The sequence below is a fragment of the Protopterus annectens genome, chromosome 12.part0, assembly GCF_019279795.1.
Source record: "Protopterus annectens isolate FY-2018-M chromosome 12.part0, PAN1.0, whole genome shotgun sequence".
NCBI classification, from domain to species: domain Eukaryota; kingdom Metazoa; phylum Chordata; order Ceratodontiformes; family Protopteridae; genus Protopterus; species Protopterus annectens.
Genome location: NC_056746.1, coordinates 101,891,405 through 101,907,840, shown reverse-complemented (window position 1 = coordinate 101,907,840; position 16,436 = coordinate 101,891,405). Strand labels below are relative to the sequence as shown.

Here is a 16,436-nt window from a genome sequence, read left to right as displayed (position 1 = left end):
GGTGTTGTCTGTTCTGACAAGCAGAGTTCCTGGAGAAAGAAGATGCTTGAAAGCTAGTAAGGCCTGCTGAACTGCTATCAACTCCTTTAGGTTTATGTGCAAGTGCTTCTGCTGGGCGTTCCAACATTCCTGTATGCATCCTCAATCCAGGTGAGCTCCCTAGGCATAGTCCGATGCATCCATGTTAAGAACTTGAATGGCAGGAGGTGGGCGAAAAGGCATGCCTCTGTTCTGTAGAAAGGCTCTCGCCCACCAAAGAAACTCTGTCTGCAGACATGGAAGCAGAGGAATTATCATATCTAGGTCCTGTGTGTGCTGACAACAAAGGTTCTTGAGGTACCATTGAAATTTCCTCATATGCAGTCTTGCATACGGAATCGTGAGAATGCAAGAGGCCATGTATCCCAGAGTTTGCAGGTATTTCCTTACAGAGAGCTGGGACAGGCTTGCCAAATCCTTGAAGTAAACAGAAAGAGTTGCCTGCTTTTCCAGGGGGGGGAGATGTATCATCTGGGTGGCTGTGTTCAGACTTGCTCCCAGGAATGTCATCTCCTTGGTTGGAACCATTTTTGATTTTTCCTCGTTGAAAGTGTAACACAGGGAAGAGAGAAGAGTCTTTACAAATTCCAGATCCTTTAACAGCTGATCCTGAGAATTTGCTTGGATTAGACAGTCGTCCGGTATGGGTAAATATGAATTTTCTTCTGCCTGCAAAAAGCAATGACTGAAGCCAGGCACTTTGAAAACTCTGGGAGCAGTAGATAACCAAAGGGCAATGCAGAGAATTGATAATGTTGCTTGCCCACTCTGAAATAAAGGTATTGCCTGCAACTTTCCCTAATAGGGGCGTGCAGATAAGTTTCTTTGAGATCCAAAGTTACCTGCCAGGAGTCCTTGTCTAACATTGGCAGCAACTGATGCAGAGTGAGCACTTTGAATTTTAGAATTACCAAGAAAGTGTTCAGAATGGACATATCTAGGATAGGACGCCAGGTGCCTTCTTTTTGTGGAACTATATAAGTCTGGAAAAGAAGCCCTGGCCTACCGGCTGAGCAGGAACTGATTCTATTGCCCCCAGATGTAACAGTCAAAAATTGCTTTTCTACTTCTGCCCTTTGGTTTGGAGGAGTGTCCGGGAAATCCTTTGGGCACCAGAAAGGTGTGGAAAGAAAACCTGCGCCCTAGGGATATAGTTCTGAGTACCCATTTGTCGTCCGTGATGGTGACTCAGACATTTGCAAAAATGGCCAACCTTCTCTCTAAAGGAAACTCCGGGCAAGCAGGAACAGGCAAAATTTGGACTGAGTCATTGAGAATGCTTGGATTGAGATGTAGGCTTAGAACTTCCCGCCTTAGAAGTGGAAGCATGCCAATACTTAGACCTTTGAGGGGTAGCCACCTGCCCCCTAGAAGATTTGTAACCTCTAGTCCTAGAACGGTTCTGACTGCAGGTATCAGGAAACATCCAACTCTTAGAAGGGTAATTCCTGCTGAGGCGAGGAGGTTGAACTTGCAGAAAGTCTGTTTGCATAGACTTGGCCTTATCCTCCATCTTTTTGAGCACTTCCTCTGCTTTGCTGCCAAAAAGACTGTCCTTATGTAAAGGTACATCTAAAAGCTTAGACTTGACAGGCTCTGGTAGGGGCTGTTCCCTGAGCCAAACATGCCTTCTGATAACAGATCCAGTAGCTGTCGCCCTGTAGGAAGCTTCTAGAATGTCAAAAAGTACAGTTGTGTACCCACCATAAATGTAGATGTTCGAATGTATTCACTGTTGCAGTCATTACAATTGGGTTATCCTGCTGGCAGGCTACCCGCAGTCGGCCCGAGTTCCAAAGTCTAGGTCCAGCGTCGGTTGCTGTCGCCTCCTCCTGACGTCAGTGCGCCAGGGGTATAAAAGATGCAGCCGACGCCATTTTCTCCAGTTTTTCTTGCCCCAGATGTCAGGTGCCCCTAAAATGGTAAGCTATATTATGCCAATAAGCATGCAAACACAAAAAACAACTTTTCCTTCATCTACAAGCAAATACACCACATAGGTTGTATAGAATACAGAAGTACAGATAAGTTCCAGCAAGGAAAAGGGGGATGGTGGGAGGGTAACCTAGACTACAACAGTGAATACACTCGAACATCTAAATTTATGGTAGGTACACAACTGTACTATGTTAATCATGTTTCACTGTTGCAGTCATTACAATTGGGTTGAATCCCAAAGCTAAGGTTGGGAGGCTGGTGCTAAATAGGATTAGGTGAGGCTATTAGGCCCTGCAGAATTGCAATGGCAAACCTGCCCTGGATTTAGTGTAGAGAGGTGATAGTGCTTTGTAAAAGTATGCAGTGAACTCCCAGTTGCAGCCTCTAAGATGTCTTTGGTTGGTACTCCTGTGGAAGGCTGCTGAAGTGGCTGCTGTTCTGGTTGAATGTGGCCTAATGCCCTTAGGCACTGATTTCCCATGCTGTGAATAGCAGAAACGAATGCAGTGACCTATCCACTTTGAAATAGTCTGCTTTGAAATAGGCTTTCCTTGTGATCCTGCAGCATATGGCACTAGACGTTGTTCAGTCTTTCTGAAAGCTTTGGTTCTGTCCAAGTAGAAGCGTAGCTGCCTGGGAATGTCCAAACAATGCAGAAGTCTCTCACCCTTATTCTGTGAGTTTGGGTAAAAGATAAGCAAATGAACTAAGGGCCACACTGGACACTACCTTAGGCATAAATGTAGGGTTTGTCCTCAGAGAAACCTGTCAGGATGGAAAATGATAAAAGGTTCCACAGCCATGAGTGCCTGTAACTCCGTCTAGCGGAGGTTATTGCTAGGAGCAGAGCTGTTTTCCAGGATAAGAATTTTATATCAGCTGCAGAGACTGGCTTAAAAGGAGGCAATGTGAGTTTTTCCAAGACAAAGTTGAGGTCCCATGCAGGTATTGGTGCTCTCCTTGGAGGTCTTATGTTTTTGGCCCCTCTGAGGTACTGCCTTAGTAATGGATGAGAAAAAATAGGTGGTTCTGTATTGTAATGAGCTGAAATGGCAGAGGCATTAATTTTAATTGATGAAAAGGAAAGGCCTTTATCCAGCATCTCAGTTAAGTAATGCAAAATCTGAGGAATATTTGGAACAATCATGTCAAAACCTTGTGCCTGGTTCCCAAGCATAAGATTTTCTGGTGCTAGGCCTCCTGGCCTCCAAAATAACATCCATCACTGCTTTAGAGAGAGGGTGTCTTGAATGGCTACATTATCTGCCATGCTGCCAGGTTTAAGGTCCTGAGTTGGCTGTGCAGTATCTGACTGTCTTGTTGGGTCAATAAGTGAGAAATCTGAGGTAATGTCCAAGCTGGGCACTGAGACAAGCTATTTAGGATTGGGTACCAGTGCTGGTGAGGCCAGCCTGGGGCAATCAGTATCATTTTTGGCTTCTTTTGTCTGACCTTGAGGAGTACCTTGGGGAGGAGAGGCAGAGGAGGAAAGGCATATACTGTTAAGTTTTTCCAGCTGAAAGACAGAGCCATCCACTTTCCATGCTTGCTTGTGATAAGTCCTTGTGCAGAATCTCTGTAGTTGGCAGTTGTGAGGGGAGGCAAATAGGTCGATGTCTGGGCATCCCCAGTTCCTTGTTATCATGCTGAAGACTTGTGGATCCAATTTCCACTCATGGAGATCCATTAGGTTTCTGCTTAGTTCGTCTGCCAGAGTATTTATCCTTCCTGGCAGGAATTGTGCTTGCAGATGTACTTGGTAAGTCAATGCTGTGTCCCACAAGTTCATGGCTAGTCTGCAGAGGGGGTAGGAATGTGTGCCCCCCTGCTTGCTTGTTTATGTACCACATGATTGTAGTATTGTCCGTCTTTACCAGTAGTTGTCCTGGATGAAGTAGATCCTTGAAGGCTGTCAGGGCATTCTGAACAGCTAGCATCTCTTTTTGATTGACATGTAGATGCATTTGACTTGTGGACCATGTGCCCTGAATACATCTTCCTGCCATATGGGCCCCCCAGGCATAATCTGATGCATCTGTTGTCAATGTCTGCCTGGCTGTGGGTAAGGTGAATGGCTGTCCTGTGTTGAGGTGACAGGCTTTTGCCTACCATCGAAACTCCTGTTGCAGGCAGGGAATGAGGGTAATTAATATTTCCAGGCTGTGGCAATGTTGAGTCCAAACACTTTAGATACCATTGAAGTTTCCTCATATGTAGTCTTGCATATGGAATTAGCAGAATGCAGGATGCTATGAAGCCCAAAGCCTGCAGAATTTTTCTTGCAGATAACTGGGTCTTTGTTGCCAAAATTTTGAAATAAGTAGTCAGTTGTCTGTTTGTCTGGCGTGACATAAGCCATCTGGGCAGTTATATTTAAGCTTGCACCCAGGAATATTATCTCTTGAGAGGGTACGAGTTTTGATTTCTTTTCGTTTACTGTGTACCCTAGACCTGTTAATAATCTTTTTACAAATGCCAGATGCTGTACTAGAATGTCCTTGTTCTCTGCTTGAATAAGGCAGTCGTCCAAGTAAGAATATATTTGTATTCCTCTTTGCAAAATGCAATTACTGGTGCCAGGCATTTTGTGAAGACCCTGGGTGCAGTAGATAAGCCAAAGGGCAGTGCAGAGAATTGGTAGTGCATTGAGCCAGCTATAAATCTGAGGTATCTTCTGCATGATTGTCTGATTGGGACATGCAGGTATGCCTCTTTTAGGTCTAAAGTCACAAGCCAAGTCTTCTTGCCCAGCATGGGCAGAAGCTGTTGCAGAGTTAACATTTTGAATTTTGGAATATGCAGGGATGTGTTTAGGACAGACAGGTCCAGTATTGGCCTCCAGGCTTTGTCCTTTCTGGGTACCAAGAATAGCCTTGAGTAAAATCCTAGTCCCTGCTCTTGCTGTGGTACTTGCTGAATAGCTCTCATGTCCATGAGGGTGAAACTTGTTTTTGTGCCTCTGCCCATTGATTGCGTGGCAGATCTGGCATACTGTTTGGCCTTGGCAGGGTGTGAAAGTGGAACCTGTAGCCTTGAGATATGATATTTAAGACCCATTTGCCCTGGATTATCGTGCCAATTTTGTGAAAAAAGTGCTAGTTTTCCCCCCAAAGGAGCTGCCAGAAGATAAGTGCTTGGTGTTGGCAGGGGAAAGTCATTGAGACTGCTTCCTGTATGGCTGTGACTTTTCCTCTCTGCTTTTGGAGGTAGAAACACCCCATTGTTTAGGCCTGTATGAGCCTTGGGGCTGTGATCTGCCTCTGGGGTGTCTGTATCTGCCTCTTTGTGGCCTGTCTGACACTGGAAAGGACCAATTCTTTGTAGGCCAGTTCCTGCTAAATCTGGGAGGCTGTACCTGTAAGAAATCCTTCACTGTTTGCATAGATTTAGCTTTGTCCTCCATTTTCTTCAACACCTCTTCTGCTTTAACACCAAACAAGATATCATGCTGTAATGGAGCATCTAATAGTTTTGCTTTAACATGATCGAGCAGATTCTTTTATTCTTTTAACCAAGCATGCCTCCTAATGACAGAACCTGTAATTGCGGCCCTGCAGGAGGCCTCTAGAGAATCAATACCACATTGCAAAGTATGCTTTCCCATTTGTTCAGCTGCATGCAATAAATCCTGCATTTCTTAGTTTTTTGCACATTCTGAATTTGTAAACATTTTCTGTTTAAGCAGTAACATAAGATATTGCTGATATGTAAACATATGAAACTGACAATTTAAAGCTCTTACAGCCAAGGTAGCAGAAGTATAAATCTTTTTCCCCCATCTGTCCAGGGCCCTTGAATCCCTATCAGAGGGGATAGGGTTTTTTGCAGTGGAAGCCATGACCCCCCTTGGGACCCTGAAAGATAGTTTCTGGGTCAGCAGCAGGGTTTTTGAAAAGAAATTTATGTGAATCAGGAACCCTGTAGTATCTGTCTAGCTTAACAGGAGCTGGGGGTAAAGAGTTAGGAGACAGACCGGACTCTGAAAATACATCTACAATGTCTAAAACAGGAGGAATAACAAGGGGTCTGTGCTGAGGTAATAAAAGGAAGTCTCTATGAGCCTTTTCTTGGATTCTGAGTAATCTGGGCTCTCCCAGTGAAAATGCTCCCTCATAGTATGCAGAGTCTCCCCAAAAGAATAATCCTCAGGAAGAGAGGCTGAAGGGATAGATTCTTCAGCATCAGAATCCTCATATGGAGGAAGAGAATATTCCTGTTCAGAAGAGGAATCAGAGGAAATGGAAACTTGATCTGAAGATTCATATTCTATCTCTTGCCTAGGCCTCTTATCAGGAGGGGGATGGGAACCCCTGATCAAAGTAATTAGGTCTTTGGCCATTTTAAACATCTGTTTTTAGGCATGGAGGCCTGTCCAGGTGAATGCTGTACTTGTTTCTTTGTCTTTAGAGCTGCTTTAGTCTTTGCCTTTGTAGCTGAAGTAGGTTTCACATATAACTGTGTAGGCCTGAAAACACCCTCAGAAGCCGATGCCTGCTCAGCATCTCCGGACCCATCTGAGGGAATAGTTTCCGAGCGTCCAATACCTCGAGTTTCCAGCGGCCTAGTCGGCTCCACGTGGGAGTCGGAAGCGGCCTGTGGCTCTCAGGTAGTGGGCGTCAGGGGCTGTGAACGAGCCTCACTGAGAACCGTCGACAGGCCTAGAAGAAGCCTCGTCGTCGGTTTTGGGTCTCGGATGCCTGTCCTTTTCTTTTTCTTTTCGTTTTTTGTAAACTCCGGTAGTCGGCTGATCCGATGGCATTATATAATTAAATCTTCTGCCAAAGTAATGAAATGCAAAATCGTACCAACGCTTAATAGTACGTTGGTTAAATCTAGCACAAAACCGACAACTAGCAACATCATGGTTAGGGCCTAGGCAAAGAATACAGTAAGAATGAAAATCCTTATGAGGTATTTGCTTCCCACAAGATATACAATTATTAACTTTTTCTGACATCGGTCTGGAGCAAGAGAAAAGTTTCCCCAACGGGGTACTTAGCTTTAATGACGACTTCAGATCTGAAATTCGAATTTGAAAAATCTTAGGAGTCGGCCGACCGGCACTTGCGAACTGCTTTTGCTTCGGGCACCGTGCAGCAAGAAAGACTAGAGAAAATGGCGTCGGCTGCATCTTTTATACCCCTGGCGCACTGATGTCAGGGAGGAGGCGACAGCAACCAACACCGGACCTAGACTTTGGAACTCGGGCCGACTGCGGGTAGCCTGCCAGCAGGATAACCCAATTGTAATGACTGCAACAGTGAAACACGAACATCCACAATATACTGAATGTTTATTGACATGACTGGCAGAATTCAGCAAATCCTGCATATCCTTACTCTCTGCCAAAAGAGGCACACTTGCAATCTTTGACTTAATAGCCTCCAAGGTGTGCTGCTGATACTTAAGCATATGAAAAAAGCAATAAGTAGACTTAATAGCAAGAGTGGCAGAGGTATAAACTTTTTTACCCCACCTATCTAGGTTCCTAGAGTCCCTGTCGGAACTGGATTTTTGGTAACAGTGGCCTTAACTCCTTTAGGCCCCTTGAGAAATGACCTCTGGGTCAGCTAGCGGATTCCTAAAAAGAAACAAATGAGAATCAGGGACTCTATAGTACCTATTAGGTTTCCTGGGAGCAGGAGGAACAGAATTCGGAGTCGAGGAATTTTCCAGAAAAACATCATCAACCATTACCAACACTAGAGGAATAGCCAGAGGCGTATGCTGTGGTAAATCCAAAAACTCCCTGATCCTTTTCTTAGATTGAGGATAATCCTGACATTCTCATTTAAAATGCTCCCTAAGAGTATTCAAAGTATCACCAAAAGAGAAATCCTCTGGAAGAGAAGCAGAAGGAATGGATTCCTCTGCATCCGAATCCTCAAAAGGAGAAAAACCTGAGAAACTTCCTCTTCATCAGCAGAAATGCTAGAGGTATCAGAACCTGAATAAGATAAATCTTCTGGAGAGAAATCCCTACCCGTTTTTGAAGGAGGAGGCTGTGAACCCCTAATAAGAGTCATTAGCCATTTTAACCATTTGAGACTGAGGGGAACGTGAGGAAGTTGGAGCCTGTTTCTTCACAGGTTTACGACTGGAGGATTTACCTGCAAGTCTGAAGGACTTGGGAGGTTTGGCCACAGCAGAAGTTGTGGTAGAGGTCATCGGTATGAGCCTGCCGTCAGAACGGAGGCCTCAGAAACCGGCGCCAGCTTAGAGTCTCCAGATCCAGCTAAAGAGGTGACAGGCAGAAGGTCAGAAGACAAAACAGAAGCCGGAGGCCTAGGGGACTCTGAAATGGTCTCAACCGAGGCCTGCGGTTGAAAATACGTAGATTGCAGGGGCTGCAAAGGCGCCTCACTGGCTACTGCAGGGCTGACGACCAACTTAAGATCATTGGAAGACTTGACCCTCAGAAGCCTGTCGCGGTCCTTATCCTTACACTTCTTAGGAATATCTGAAGACCAACAGATGCCATACTGACAAACTTAGGCCACACTCCAAAATGCTTAGCTAAAAGCTTAGCCCGACAACGAATAGTACACGAATTAAAGGAAACACAGACATCACAATTAGGAATGTCGCGGTCAAGGCCTAAACAAATAATACAACAGGAATGAAAATCTCGATGGGGAATCTGCTTTCCATTCCACAGGCAACACAATTATTAACTTTTTCTGACATTTGTTAAGGCAAGAAAAGAGGATTCCCCAATGGGGTACTTAGCTGTAGTCGACTTCAACTTTGTAGTCTGAAATCAAAAAGGTAAACGGCCGACCGACACTTGTGCAAAAATGCGTCTGCTTTGGACTCCACGGCAAGGAAGATTGAGGAAGTGATGTCGGCTGCCTCCTTTTGTATCGGACGTTCTGACGTCCTTTGCAACCGACAGCCGATGTCATATTTACTTACCTTTGGTATTCTGGCCGATCGACTGCCACCGGGAGCCGGATAACCCATTGGTTAGGACTACAACAGTGAAACACGATGAACATCATTGGTCTGTGCTGGGGTAAATCCAAAAATTTTCTAAGCCTGTACTTAGATTGAGGGTAGTCCTGACTCTCTCATTTAAAATGCTCCCTGAAAGTATGCAATGTTTCCCCAAATGAGAAATCCTCAGGAGGGGAGGCTGAGGGAATTGACTCCTCAGCATCAGAATCTTCATATGCAGACAGTGTCTGCATTTCATCTGGCTCAACAGAAGATATAGATTGCTCAGAATCTGATTAAGGCAAAGGTTCAGGGGACAGGTCTCTTTTTCGTTTAGCAGTAGTAGGTTGAGATACCCTAATAAGGTAAATGCGATCCTCTGCCATTCTAAGCACTTGGGACTGCGGTAATGGGCCAGAGGTTGTCGCTTGTCTTTGCGAAGGTTTTCGCACAGATTTGTTCGTAATTCGCAAAGATTCCGGAGGTTTTGCAGCAGCGGTAGTCGGAGCTGAAGTCTTCGGTTTAGATCTGGATTTGGAAGTAGGAAGGCCCTCCTCGGAAGCCAGTGCCTGCTCAGCGGCTCTGGACCCATCCAAGGTAGAGACGACCGCAGGATTGCTAATGGAGGTAAAGGTGTGCAGCATGGCGGACTCTGAAAGGGTCTCAACAGAGGCATGAACTGAAAGAGAAGCGGGGGTTAGTGACTGCAAAAACATCTCACCAAGGCCCGGAGAACGGACAACTAATTTAGCGGCAGTGTTGTTGGATGTTTTGGTCCTTTGCGGTCTGTCTCTGTCTTTATCTTTACGCTTTTTGGTAAAAAGGCTGTCGGATGGCTGACGGACGCCATGCCGGGAAATGTACAGTTGTGTACACTTACCATAAATGTAGATGTTCAAGTGTATTCACTGTTGCAGTCATTAAATTTGGGTTATCTGCTTGCAGTAGACCTCAGTCGGCCTGATTAACAAAGTCTTGGGTCCTGCGTCGGTTGCTGTCCCTTCTTCCATGACGTCAGGCTGTCAGGGGTATAAAACATACAGCCGACCACATTACATCAGTTTTACTTGCCACAGATGTCAGGTGCCCCCCTAATGGGAAGCAATAAAATCTATAATACAAGGAAATACCTCCAAAAAAAAGCAAATACACCAAAAAGCTTTTTGAGCATAGTAAGAGAGAGTAGAGTTATAGCCAAAAGAAGAAAGGGGGCTGGAGGAAGGGTAAAGTACAGTTTTGTACCTACCATAAATGTAGATGTCCGATAGATATGCAACTGCAGTCATAACATATGGGTTGTCCTGCCTCAGGCAGCCCTCGGTCGGCCGAATTCCAAAGTCTGGGTCCGGCTGGTGTCGCCTCCTCCGGCGTCAGCGGCTGGAGTATAAAGGCATCGGCCGACACCATCTTCTTCAGTGTTTCTTGCCCCAGATGTCAGGTGCCCACTTAGGAAGGCTAAATTTTGTAAATGGATAAAAAATAATCCCAAGCATGCACAACAGTAATAAACAGATACACCATAGGAGATACCCCCAGCTGAAGGGAAGAGGGGTAGAGACCCAAAAAGAAGGATACAGCGGGGTTGAAGGGTGTGAAAATCCGACTGCAGTTGCATATCTATCGGACATCTACATTTATGGTAGATACAAAACTGTACTATGTCCTTCAAGAATGCAACTGCAGTCATAACATATGGGTTGAATACCATAGCCAAGCTGGGGGTGGATGGAACTAAGATAAGGATGGTGTAGCTATAATCCCCTGCAGGACTGCCGAAGCAAAGCCCGCTCGGGATCTGGAGTATAATGGCAGGTGGTAGTGCTTGGTAAATGTATGCATAGAGCTCCATGTTGCAGCCTCTAAAATGTCCTTTGTTGCCACTCCTCTTAGGAAAGCTGTGGAAGTGGCTATAGCTCTGGTGGAGTGTGGCCTAATATTGGCTGGCACACCTTTTCCATGGAAAGAGTAACAGAATCTGATGCAATGTCCAATCCATTTTGAAATTGTTTGTTTGGAGATTGCCTTTCCTTGCACTCCAGCAGCATAAGCTACAAACAGCTGGTCAGACTTTCTGGTGGCCTTAGTTCTGTCCAAGTAGTAGCGTAGTTGTCTGTGTATGTCCAAAGTATGCAGTAGGTTTTCCCCCCTATTTTGAGGATTGGGGAAGAATGTAGGCAGATGAATAGCTTGATTTAGAGACACCCTGGAAATAACTTTTGGCATGAATGTAGGATTGGTTCTTAGGGAGACTCTGTCTTGATGAAAAATGAGGAAGGGGGGCACTGCCATGAGTGCCTGTATCTCCGAAACTCTTCTTGCAGAAGTGACTGCCAATAAGAAGGCCGTCTTCCATGAAAGAAATTGCATTTCTGAGGATGCTGCTGGCTCAAAGGAGGAAGAGTTTTTTCCAACACGTAGTTGAGGTCCCATCCAGGTACTGGCTGTTTTCTGGGAGGTTTGATATTCTTTATCCCTCTTAAAAACTGTCTTAGCAGAGGATGCGAAAACACTGGAGGGTCACAGTTGTATTTTGCTGAGATTGCTGAGGCATGAATCTTTGAGGAGTATGAGAGTCCAGTATGAAACAGTTCTGCCAAGTATTCCAATATCTGAGGAATACTCAGTAGTTCTGTGTCCTGACGCTTTTTGGCATTTCAGATGCTGAATCTTTTCCACTTGGCTGAATAGGTTTTTCTGGTGGAAGGTCTGTGTGCTTCCAGCAAGATCTCTTGAACAGATTTGGAAAGAGAGTTAGGTGTTGAAGTCATGGAAGTCTCCAGGCTGTCAGATGCAATGTTTTCAGGTCTTGATGTACAGTCCTGTAATTGTGTTGCGTTAGGAGCAGGGGCCATAGGGTCAGAGGCCATGGTTTGGTCTGACTTATGGTCAATAGCAGTGGGTACCAGTGTTGCCTTGGCCAGTCTGGTGCTATCAAGATGCCTGTTGGTTGTTCTGCCTTTATTTTCAGTATCACCTTGGTCAGCAGAGGCAGAGGAGGGAATGCATAAATTTTTAGAGAATTCCAGCTGAAGGAGACAGCATCTGTTTTCCAAGCTAGAGGGTGCCGAGTCCTTGTGCAGAACTTTTCCAGGTGATGATTTAGGTGGGAAGCAAAAAGATCTACGTCCGGTATTCCCCATGTCCTTGTCAGTTGAGAGAAAATATGAGGGTGCAACATCCATTCGTGTGGATCCATGAAATTTCTGCTCAGATTGTCCGCCAGTACATTGTCCTTGCCTGGTACAAACTGGGATTGTAAGTGTATCTTCAGGCTCAGGGATTTTTCCCAGAGAAGCATTGTTAGTCTGCAGAGGGGATAAGAGTGAGTGCCTCCCTGCTTGTTTATGTACCACATGACAGTGGTGTTGTCTGTCCTTATTAGCAAATGTCCTTCTTGTAGTGATTTTTCGAAAGTCTCGATGGCATGTATCACTGCCAACATCTCCTTTTGGTTTATGTGCAGATGTCTTTCCTTTGGCGTCCATAGACCTTGAATGCATCTGCCCTCCATGTGCGCCCCCCATCCATGGTCTGAGGCGTCTGTTGTGATCATTTGGCCTGCTTGAGGTCTGTTGAAAGACATGCCTTTGTTTAGTTGACTGGCTTGAGCCCACCACAGAAATTCCTTCTGCAGGCATGGAATAAGTGGGATTATTCCTGTAGGCTGTTGCTGTGTTGAGACCATAAGTTTTTTAAATACCATTGCAGCTTTCTCATATGAAGTCTTGCCAAAGGTATCAGAAGAATACAAGATGCCATGAAACCCAGGGCCTGCAGGATTTTCCTTGCAGTCAGCTGGGAAAGCTTTGCTAGGCCTTTGAAGTACTCTGGTAAATGCTGCTGTTTTTCCTCTGTGAGGTAGGCCATTTGGGTTTCCGTGTCCAGTTTGGCTCCTAGGAATGTAATCTGTTGGGATGGTAGTAATTTTGACTTTTGAATGTTGACTGTGTATCCCAAGGCCTGCAGTAGATGCATAACATAGTCCAAATTCCCTTTTAAGGTTTGTTTGTTGTCTGCTTGTATGAGGCAGTCGTCCAAGTAGGGGTATATTTGAATCCCCTGCTGTCTGCAGTGTGCCACTACTGATGCCAGGCATTTCGTGAACACTCTGGGCGCAGTAGACAAGCCAAACGGCAATGCTGAGAATTGATAATGCTCTGTTCCTGCAAGAAATCTGAGGTATCTTCTGCAGCTTTGTCTGATTGGGACATGCAGGTATGCCTCCTTGAGGTCCGGAGGGACCAGCCAAGACCCCTTGCCCAGCATAGGAAGAAGCTGCTGCAACGTCAGCATTTTGAACTTTGGCACAATGAGGAAAGTGTTTAGATTTGACAAGTCCAGTATGGGTCTCTATTTGTTTTATTTTCTTGGAACAAGGAACAGTCTTGAATAAAATCCCTGGCCTTGCTCCTGAGGAGGAACCCTTTCTATTGCCTTTATACTTAATAGCTTGGAAACTTGAGAGAGTGCCTCTGCCCTTTGATGATGTGGCAGGTTTGGCATGCCTTGTCTTATTGGTAATGTGTGGAAGTGGAATCTGTACCCTTTGTCTATGAAATCCAGAATCCAATTGTCTTTGGTTAAGATATAACAGTTTTGTGAGAATAAGGCTAATTTTCCGCCCAAAGGTGCTTCTCTTTGAACCTTTGTAGGCGGTACGAAAGTGAAGTCATTGTGATTGTCCCTGTGGTGCAGCTGAACTGTCTGCGCCACTTCTTTGATTTGGAGGTTGCCATTGGCGGCCCTGTAAGATCCTCGGTGTTGTCCTCTACCCTGGCTCGTCTGCTTTTCCCCTTTGAAACTGGTCAGAGCGGAAGGACCAATTCTTTGAGGGCCAGTTTCTGCTGAATCTGGGTGGCTGAACCTGAAGGAAATCCTTTACTGTCTGTACTGACTTTGCTTTTTCCTCTATGGATTTTAATACATCTTGTGCAGTAGCACCAAAAAGCTTTTGTTTCTCCAAAGGTGCATCCAGTAACTTTACTTTAACATGGTCAGGCAAAGATTGATCCTTCAACCAAGCATGTCTACGTATTACAGCCCCAGTCATAGCTGCCCTACATGAAGCTTCCAGTGCATCATAACCACACTGCAGAAAATGGTTATTAACCTGCTGAGTGTTATGTATATGATCCTGCATTGCCTTTTTATCAATAGGCTCAGAAGAGGCTACCTTTTTCTGTAAATCATCCAGGAGAAAGTCTTGGTACTGAAACATGTGAAAAAGGCAGTTAAGAGACCTCATGGCTAGGGTAGTAGGTATACTTTTTACCCCATCTCTCCAGGGACCTTGCTTCTCTGTCAGCTGGCAGTGGGTTTTGGCAGAGGAGGAAGCCACTCCCTTGGGGCCCTGTGAAATAGTTTCTAGATCCACAGAGTGGGCCTTAAAAAGGTGCTTGTGAGTGTCAGGGACCCTATAATATCTGTCCGGCTTGACAGGAGCAGAAGGAAGAGAGTCAGGGTTGGCACTGGAGTCAGAGAAAACATCATCCAAAACATCCATAACTGGAGGGATAGCCAGAGGTCTGTGCTGGGGGAGCTTGTGGAAAGTACGAAGCCTTTTCCTGGAGTCAGAGAATTCCTGACCCTGCCATTGAAAATGTTCCCTCATGGAATGCAGAACTTCCCCAAATGAGAAATTCTCTGGAGGGAGGCAGAGGAATAGATTCCTCAGCATCAGAGTCCTCGTAGGCCTGGAAGGGTTCTTCTTGAGTGTCAGAGTGCTCAGAATCCCCAGAGGCTTCATCCGAGGAGAGGTTGTCCGCCTGCTCAGTTCTAGGCCTTTTCTCTGCAGGTGGCTGAGAACCCCTGTCCGGATGAGGCTGAGACCCCCTGATAAGGGAAATAAGATCTGCAGCCAGAGACATGATCTGCTTATCAGAGGAAGGGGCCTGGGCAGGTTTAGGATGGGCCTTGGCCTGACTGGCGACCTTAGCACGTGCAAAGGCCTTGATGGACATGGAAACAGGAGGCCTAGCAGCCCCACGTGCAGGCGTTACCTTGTCCACAGGAATGGTGTCGGGTAGATCCAGAACTTCGGTTTCCGGAGGAAAATCAACAACCGGCACCGGAGAGGTCTCCGAGACTGAAGGTCGTGTTAGCGCTGTGTCGTCGGCCTGGAGCGGTAGATTTACCACTTCCGAAGGCGGCGCTAGTAGAGGGTTTAGGAGAAACATCGGTAGTGGGCACAGGCGAGGATGTCGGTCCCGGTCTTTGCGTTTTTTAGCAGATTGGGTTGTCGGTTGTTCCGACGGCATGATATACGCAAAAGATTCACCGAAGAAGTCCTCGGCGAATTCTGCCCGGCACCTGAGAGTGCGCTTATTAAAGCGGGCACAGACAGCACAGGCCGAGATGTCGTGGTCTGGGCCCAGGCAGGGAAGGCAGAGAGAATGGAAGTCCTTATGAGGTATTTGTTTACCACAAGACAAACAATTATTAACTTTCTCAATTTGTTCTGACATCGGCTGAGGCAAGAATAAATGTTCCCCAACAGGGTACTTAGCTTTTAGATGACTTCGGTACTGAAAACACAGGAGCTGACCGACCGGCACTTGCGAACTGCTTCTGCTTCGGGCACCGCGCGGCAAGAAAGACTGAAGAAGATGGCGTCGGCCGATGCCTTTATACTCCAGCCATTGTGACGTCGGAGAGGAGGCAACACCAGCCGACGCCGGACCCAGACTTTGGAATTCGGCTGACCGAGGGCTGCCTGAGGCAGGACAACCCATATGTTATGACTGCAGTTGCATTCTTGAAGGACATCGAGGACTGCAACAGTGAATACACTCCAACATCTACATTTATGGTAAGTGTACACAACTGTACTATGTTAAATGACACAAAACAGCCCAACAAGAGCCAAACTTGTAAAAATAAATAAAGCCAGGATAAACTGTAGAAAAATTCTGTTTTAATCACCAAAGTCCACAAAACATAGCGCTTTCACCATAATACATATGGCATCATCAGAGTCTGATGATGCCATATGTATTATGGTGAAAGCGTCAAGTTTTGTGGACTTTGGTGATTAAAGCAGAATTTTTCTACAGTTTATCCTGGCTTTAGTTATTTTACAACTGTACTATGTTCTTTGTGTTTCACTGTTGCAGTCAATACATTTGGGTAGATTCCCAAAGCTAAGGTTGGGAGGAGGAATTTAAATAGGACCAGCTATAAGGCCCTGCAAGACTGCAGTGGCAAAACAAGCTCTGCATTCAGAGAAAATTGGCAAATGATAATGCTTGGTGAAAGTATGTACAGAACTCCAAATAGCAGCTTCTAGGATGTCCCTTGTAGGGACGTCACTGCGAAAGGCAGTAGAGGTAGATGCAGCCTTGATTGAATGGGGCCTGATGCCCTGTGGGATAGGTTTTCCAATGGTGCTTATAGCAGAAATGAATGCAGTGGCCTATCCATTTTGAAATGGTTTGCTTTGAAACAGCTTTCCCCTCTGCCCCTGCAGCAAATGCCACCAGCAGTTGTTCGGATTTCCTTTGAGGTTTAGTCCTGCAAGTAGAATC

The 16,436-nt window shown here is 45.7% G+C and overlaps 1 protein-coding gene across 1 annotated transcript in view; it reads right to left on the bottom strand.

Annotated features, from left to right (window-relative positions):
- Nucleotides 1–16,436, bottom strand: part of EIF3B (eukaryotic translation initiation factor 3 subunit B) — a gene marked incomplete in the record, with an annotated part of 704,366 nt that overhangs the window by 138,919 nt on the left and 549,011 nt on the right.